Genomic DNA, 7,478 nt, shown 5'->3' with positions numbered 1-7,478 from the left:
GAGGGAGGGAGGGAAGGAAGGAAGGAAAGAAGGAAGGAAGGAGGGAAGGAAGGGAGGGAAAGAAAGAAAGAAAAGAGAGAGAAAGAGAGAAAGAAAGAAAGAAAGGGAGGGAGGGAGGAAGAGTCAATCTCAAAGAGTGACTGCTAAGCATTATGCTCAAGTAGATCATTAAGTCTCTTATGTCTCACCTGGGTCATCTATCTTCTTTTATATTATTGCAAGAGATGGAACATTAAAAACTTGCCAAGTTGAGAAGCCTCTACTCAAAAATTGTTCCAGGCTTTTGTGTAATGTGAGGCTAGGGAATAGAATTGACCTGTCTCAATGAACATATAAATCCCAAACTGGGTATTCTAAATGCTAACTGTATCTACTCAAAGTCTGGATGTAAAAACATTACTAACCTCTCAGTAGAAAAGTCATGAAATTATAAGAAAAATACTCTGTTTCACTCCCCACACAAAAGTTGGGTCGGCTTCAAGGTTATGCAAGTTGAGTGGCCCATTTTAATTAAAGAAGCTATAAAATAAATTATGAAAGTGACTATATATTAGTATAAGAAAATAAATTATAATGTATCATAAACTCACAAATCAACAAGCTATAAAATAGAATATTTTTATTAACCCCACAATAATTTTTGACAATATTTGACTATATATTCTGATCATGTTCTGATATAAAATATTTTATGTGTTTTTAAAAAAGAGAAAAAATTTTCAGTCTTTCCTCTAGTATAGTTGATATATTCTTATTACTATTACTAATGGTGTAGAAAAGTATTTTTAAAAATCAAGGAATTTTTAATGTCATATAACTTTTTAGAAATGTTTTCAAATATGAGGAAAACTATCAAATATTTTTGATATATGAACTACAAGATTTCAGGTTATTTCAAAATTTTTTCTGCAGTGACTGATCTTAAGTATTAACTCATCAACTATGGTGTCTTTAATATCTTTATGGAAATAACACGTTATTTATTTTTTGTTTACTTCATTGGTAGTATATTTCAAATGAACAAGAAATGTCCATTTTTAAGATATGTACTTATGTTTTTTCGATAAATGGATTAGCAAAACCTAAGACCTTATACATGAATTCTTCTTAAAACTTACCTCTTCCTCTTAAAGTATTACTACATTTAATATTACCTGAAAATGTTGGCTACAATTTGCTTCTTAATATCAAAATGGTTCTATTGATTTAATAACATATTTATTACTATTGCCTCACATTCCACTTATTTTTTTAAACTAAATTTTTTCTCAGTTCTTCAATAAGCAAATATTGATCCAACAAAAGGAAACCCTCCATAAGCGTCCAAATCAGGCATCTGTTATTTCCCATGTGTTTTTATTAAAACATTCTGACATGTCTTTCAAATTGCAATCAAATGACATTTTTGAGCCACATAAACTTTTTGAACAAAATTTAGCATTTTATTTGTGTTTGGATTCCACTTCTGAGATTTTGAAAATATGTTTTAGAATGCTTAAAACGATTTTATACCCATATTGCAAAGTGTGAACAGCTTTAAAAGTGGGCATATTATCTCATTACACTTAAAACAAAAGTCCAAATTGGGAGCTAGTTGAACTTGAAATAAGAATATATAAGAAACTGCAAGGTAGTAAAAGCTGGCAAATTTAAGTAGTGTGGAGGTAGCCTTTTCCCTCATTAGATTCAGAGCTGTATAAGCACATATTATACAAATCCTTGGTGTCACGACTTTATGTGAGTCAGAAGTCCAGGCCATAGAAGAATTTCTGGAAGACATCACAACATCAGGAGTATAGGCAACAACTTAAAAATATATAGATGCTACTCTGAAAATGAATATATTATGCTAAATTCTAATTAAATGTATCCCATCATCTTTCTGTGGCTGGATCTCAGAAATAACTGTAGCCATTTCAAAATCACCCACAAGAGGGAAAGTAGGCAAGCTAGAAGCAGCAGCCTTAAACAACTGTGGTTAAAATACTTTAAAGCTGTGTATTTTAATAAAATGTGACCACAATGCCAGGATCATTTAGCTTCACAGTAAATCTGCTGCAGGAGGTGAGGGGTCAAGAAAAACAAGACATATAAAAAAGACAGAAATCTCATAAGCAGGAGACTGAAATGAATGTTGTCAAAATGAATATATTTAAACAATATTTTGAGTTTGAATTGAAGATAATTGAAGTAACCCATGAACAGTCTCCAGATTTTTTTGTATTCTGAGAAATTTCTACTATGGTATATAAAATTACTCCACATTAGCCTAAATTTAGCAGCGGTGAGTATGTGTATGAGTTCAATTGTTGTTCTGAATTAATTTTCTAAAACTGTGAAACAAATAATCACAAGACTTGGTGTCCTAAAGTAACACACATGTATTTTCCCACAGTTTACATGAGTCAGGAATCCAGGCACAGCTTAGCTGGGTCCTTTGGTCAGTTTCACACATGGTTGCAATTATGTTTTCAGCTGGGCTGCACCCTCATCTGGAAGCTCACCTGGAAAATAATCTGTTTCCAGACCCACACAGCTTGTTGACAAAATCTATTTTCTTGTCACTGTATGGCTGTGGCTCTCAGTTCCTAAATGTCAACTGAGGCTTCTTGACACATGGCCCTCCCCATAAGCTATTCATAGCCTACAGGATATTTCTTCAAGGCCAGCAGGAGACTCTCTCTGTCTCTATTCTGCTACCACAGAGTCTTGTACAATTAAGACTTAATTGTGGCATAATATCCTATCACTTTTGCCATATTGTATTATTGGAAGGAGGTCAGATTTTCACCTACACTCAAGAGGAGAGGATTATACCAGGACAAAGAGATGTCAGGGGTTGTCTTAGAACTCTCCCTGCTAGATCACAGAAACTATTGATTCACAATGATGTCATAAATTTTAAAAAACTGTCTAATAGTTACAGGCATCACACAGCTAGCTAGTGGTGTCAGGTAAAATCTAATTAAGTTTGAATGGGGAAAAAATCAAATTTAAGGAACATTTGACATCTGTTTGTAAAAATGGAGAATCTTCATGGGGAGAGAGAACCTGAAAAGTTCATCCCATATTTTCTTATTTTACTTTTGATTGTAATAAAAATGTTTATGTGTACTTATTGATTTTACTTTTATAGGACATATATAAGTGTGTAATGTTCAATTTGAACAACTTGACCAGGGCAAGTTAATATTTGAAGGAAAAATATTATTGGTTCTTTTACTGAGAGAGAACCTGCAAATAAATAGTAAATTCAAGGGTCTATAACACTGCATCATTACCATGTTCCATGAAGGAATCAAAATCTAATGAGAAAATAGAGTTTCTATATTTCTTATTTTTTCTACATAATAAATGCAAAGAGTCATGTGGAAACAAAGCTAATGGAACAAGTAATTACTCTCATGTGTCTTGGAGGTTTGCAAGAGGAGTCAGTATTTAGACTGAATTCTTAGAATTGGACAAATAGAGAAAAGGGTAATGGAAAGTACCATAGAAAAAGGAATCAGTGTGTGCAAAAGTGGGTAGGTTGAAAGACAGTATTTAACTTCAGAAACATTGAAGATAGGTTTGTGTTTAAGATTCAGAGGAGAAGTGTGATAGATTTGTTAAACTAGATTAGGTGCAGTTCAAGAAAAAGCATGTATTTCCAGCTATAGAGTAGGACCGCATTCTTCAGGCAATGGGGGTTTGTTTTAAGTTGTGGCTGGATACTATCTATATGCTAAAAAGGCAATTAATTAGCACAGGAAGAATATATTAGAGGGTATGAATTTGCAAGTAAGGAGAAAATAAAAAGCAATAGATATGTTTTGGTCTAGAGAAAGTTGATTAAACAAACAAAGAAAAAATTGCCATTGCCTGATATCAGAAGAATTCCTGGATGATATAAGAGAATTTGGTGAATAAATGTAAGTATCTTAAAAGCAGACAGTGAAGTTATAACCAGGAAGATTGAAAGGGAAGGGAGAAAAAGTTTCCTGCATATAAAGGATACTGAACCTAATAAGTGTAGAGTTGTTGCCATGCCTATGCATAGCCATGTCTAACAAATTGAGTACTGGAATATCCATTAGTTACCATTAAGAATTTTAAGCCAAGTTCTCTTGGATTTCTGTGCTGCATCTACATTGGTGGCCAGGAATAATATATGTAATGAGCTCAGTTCACAGATAAGAAGGGATTAAAAAATTCAAAGGCAACTGGAATGAAGAGGAAGAAGAGGTGTGAATAATATTTAGCTGAAAGATGGTTGCTTGACTGTGAGGAGAAAAAGGGAAGCATTGGAGATTTCTTTTATTCTTTTGGTTTGAGCAAATGAGGGATGGTGATGTCATGAAGAGAGAGAGTTGTGATGTCAATAGCAGAGATAGCTTTTACAAAAGAGGACAAGCAAATGTGGCAGACACTTGCTAATATTTACGAGAATGTATTTAAAAGTCTGGAATCAAAAGAGACAACTACCAGTTGGAGATTGATGGAAAAACTAGATACAATGTTAGGGCTTAAAATGAGCTTCTTAGAATAACAAGTAAGCTATTTTTCTCATTTTACTCAATTACTTGGAAAAATTACCTTTGCCAGGGTGAAAACATTATTTTGTAAAATAACTTGCACTGTTTTCACATTCTAATTGAGCCAAATGAGGAAAAATCAGTGAGAATAATTACATGGAAGTGGAAGAGGATATTGAACCATCTACGAAAACTCAGTTTAGTTTTTCAAGTTATGAACACAATTCTCTACAACAAATATTTTAACAAACAAATGCATCCTTTTAAACGTAAGTGTGCTGGAGACTATATGATATAGTCTGGTTTGGCTACCTATTTGTTGCATAACAAATCACCATGAAATTTAGTGGTTTAAATCAGGGGATGACAAACTCCCATCCATGGGCCAAACCTTGCTTGCAGTTCATTTATGAACCACCATGTGTGAAGAGTGGCTTTTACATTTTTAAAGGCTCATAAAAACAAAACAAAACAAAAACAATAAAGAAATATGCAACAGTGATCACGTGTGGTCCACATAGAACCCTTTATAGAAATGCACACTGATCCCTGGCCTAAAACATTTACACTCATTTGTTTCATTATTTTGCAAATTAAGCAGGACTTGCCAGGGATAGTTCCTCACGGCCTCATATGGTTTTGGCTGGAGTGGGTAAAGTGGGGCTGGAAGGTCCAAAATGGCCCCAGTCACATGACTTGCAGTTGGTTGTTGATGTTGGCTTGGGAGCTCAACTGAAGATGCCAGCTAGAAGGGCTAGTGACTGGGAACGTAATGGGAGTGAGCAGTTTCGAAGGGTTTGTGTATCTGGATTCCTCACTTTCTATCGGCTTTCCAAACCTCTTCATGTTGCATAAAAAGGAGCATTTCAAGAGAGGTAAAAGCAGAAGATTCCTTAAGGCCTAGCCTTGAAATTTACAGAGCATCACTTTGGATATTTTCTGCTGATTGAAGGCCATTAGATTACCAAGCAGCCTCAAAGTGAGGGGAAATACAACACACCTTTTATGGGAGAAATGGCAAATGATTTTTCAACAGTCCTCAGAATAAAGCTATGATTGTAAACTCTAAGTAAAACAGAAGCACTTTACACAATTTAACAATGAATGTAATTCAACTTTGTTGAAAACATTTAAAATATATTTGGGTAATGTGAATTTTACAGTGTTCTGTATTTCTAGAGTCTCAAGCCTTCTCTTCTTTATTTTTTTTGGTTTGGTTCTAAACAAAGAGTGAAAGCTAGCCCCCCAGTTCATGTACTTTGCATTTACAAAATAGCTCACTTGAACCACTTCTCTATTTATTCATTATTTATTATTAAATCTAATGGAAAAAATAAATTACAATATTTGAAATTATAAGTTTATTTTAACATAGTAAACAGGTATTTCTGTCAAGATTGACAGTAACTTATTTGGGAGTTTAAAGTCTCAAAGAGTACATGCTATTAGCTCAAGAATAGATACAGAGTGAAAACAGAAGTTAAAAGAAAAAAATATTGTTTTGTACTACAGGTGACAGAGTATATCATGTAAGAGAAAATTAGTAAGTACTAATAACCTGGTAAAAATGAAGGTTTTAAAATTCAAACTTCTTTGTTAAATGCCTTTAGCAAATATGTATCTTTACTGACATTTTTGCTTTAAACATTTAAATATAATTTTTCTATCCCTTAATAGTAGTGGTGATAAATTAATGAAATTAACATTTGAATATATATATACCCACACTCAAACATATATATATATATGAGCCTCTGCCTGTTATATATATGTTCATTACAGATAATCATTAGGAACATGGTGATATGGTTTGGCTCTGTGTCCCCACCCAAATCTCATCTTGAATTGTAGTTCCCATAATCCCCACATGTTGTGAGAGGGACCCGGTGGGAGGTAACTGAATCATGGGGGCAGTTACCTCCATTATGCTGTACTCATCATAGTGAGTAACTTCTCATGAGATCTGACAGTTTTATAAGGGGCTTCCCTGTCCCCCTTGCTCTGCAGCTTTTACTGCTGCTGACATGTTAAGAAGGATGTTTGCTTCCTCTTCTACCATGGACTGTAAATTTCCTGAGACCTCCCCAACCATGCTGAACTGTGAGTCAGTTAAATCTCTTTTTTTCATAAATTTCTCAGTCTCAGATATGTCTTTATTAACAGCGTAAAAAGAAACAAAAAACAATAAATTGGTACCAGGTAGTGAGGTGCTGCTGTAAAGATACATGAAAATGTGGAAGCGACTTTCTTGGAACATATAACAGGCAGAGGCTGGAACAGTTTGGAGGGCTCAAAAGAAGACAGGAAAATGTAGGAAAATTTGGAATTTCCTAGAAACATGTTGAATGGCTTTGACCAAAATGCTGACAGTGAAATGGAAAATAAGGTTCAACTGAGGTGGTCTCAGATGGAGATGAGAAGCTTGTTAGGAACTAAAGGTCACTCTTGCTATATAAAGACACTGTCAGCATTTTGCCCCTGCCCTAGAGATCTGTGGAACTTTGACTTTGAGAGAGAGGATTTAGGGTATCTGGCAGAAAAAATTTCTAAGTGGCAAAGTGTTGAAGAGGAAACAGAGAATAAAAGTTTAGAAACTTTGCAGCCTGACTATGTGAAAGAAAATAAAACTACATTTTCTCCGGAGAAATTAAAGCCGGCTGCACAAATTTGCCTCAGTAACAAGAAGCTGAATGGTAGTCACAAAGACGATGGAGAAAATGTCTCCAGGACATGTCAGAGACCTTCACGGCAGCCCCTCTCATCACCGGCCTGAAGACTTAAGAGGAAAAAATGGTTTCCCGGGACCCCTCTGCTGTGTGCAGCCTAGGGACTTGGTGCCCTGTGTCCCTGCTGCTCCAGTCTTGGCTAAAAGGGGTGAAAGTACAGCTCAGGTCATGGCTTCAGAGAATGCAAGCCCTGAGACTTAGCAGCTTCCATATGGTGTTGAGCCTGAGGGTGCACAGA

Source organism: Colobus angolensis, unplaced genomic scaffold (genome assembly GCF_000951035.1).
Source record: "Colobus angolensis palliatus isolate OR3802 unplaced genomic scaffold, Cang.pa_1.0 Scaffold266, whole genome shotgun sequence".
NCBI classification, from domain to species: Eukaryota; Metazoa; Chordata; class Mammalia; order Primates; family Cercopithecidae; genus Colobus; species Colobus angolensis.
Note: the sequence above shows the minus strand (reverse complement) of the source record.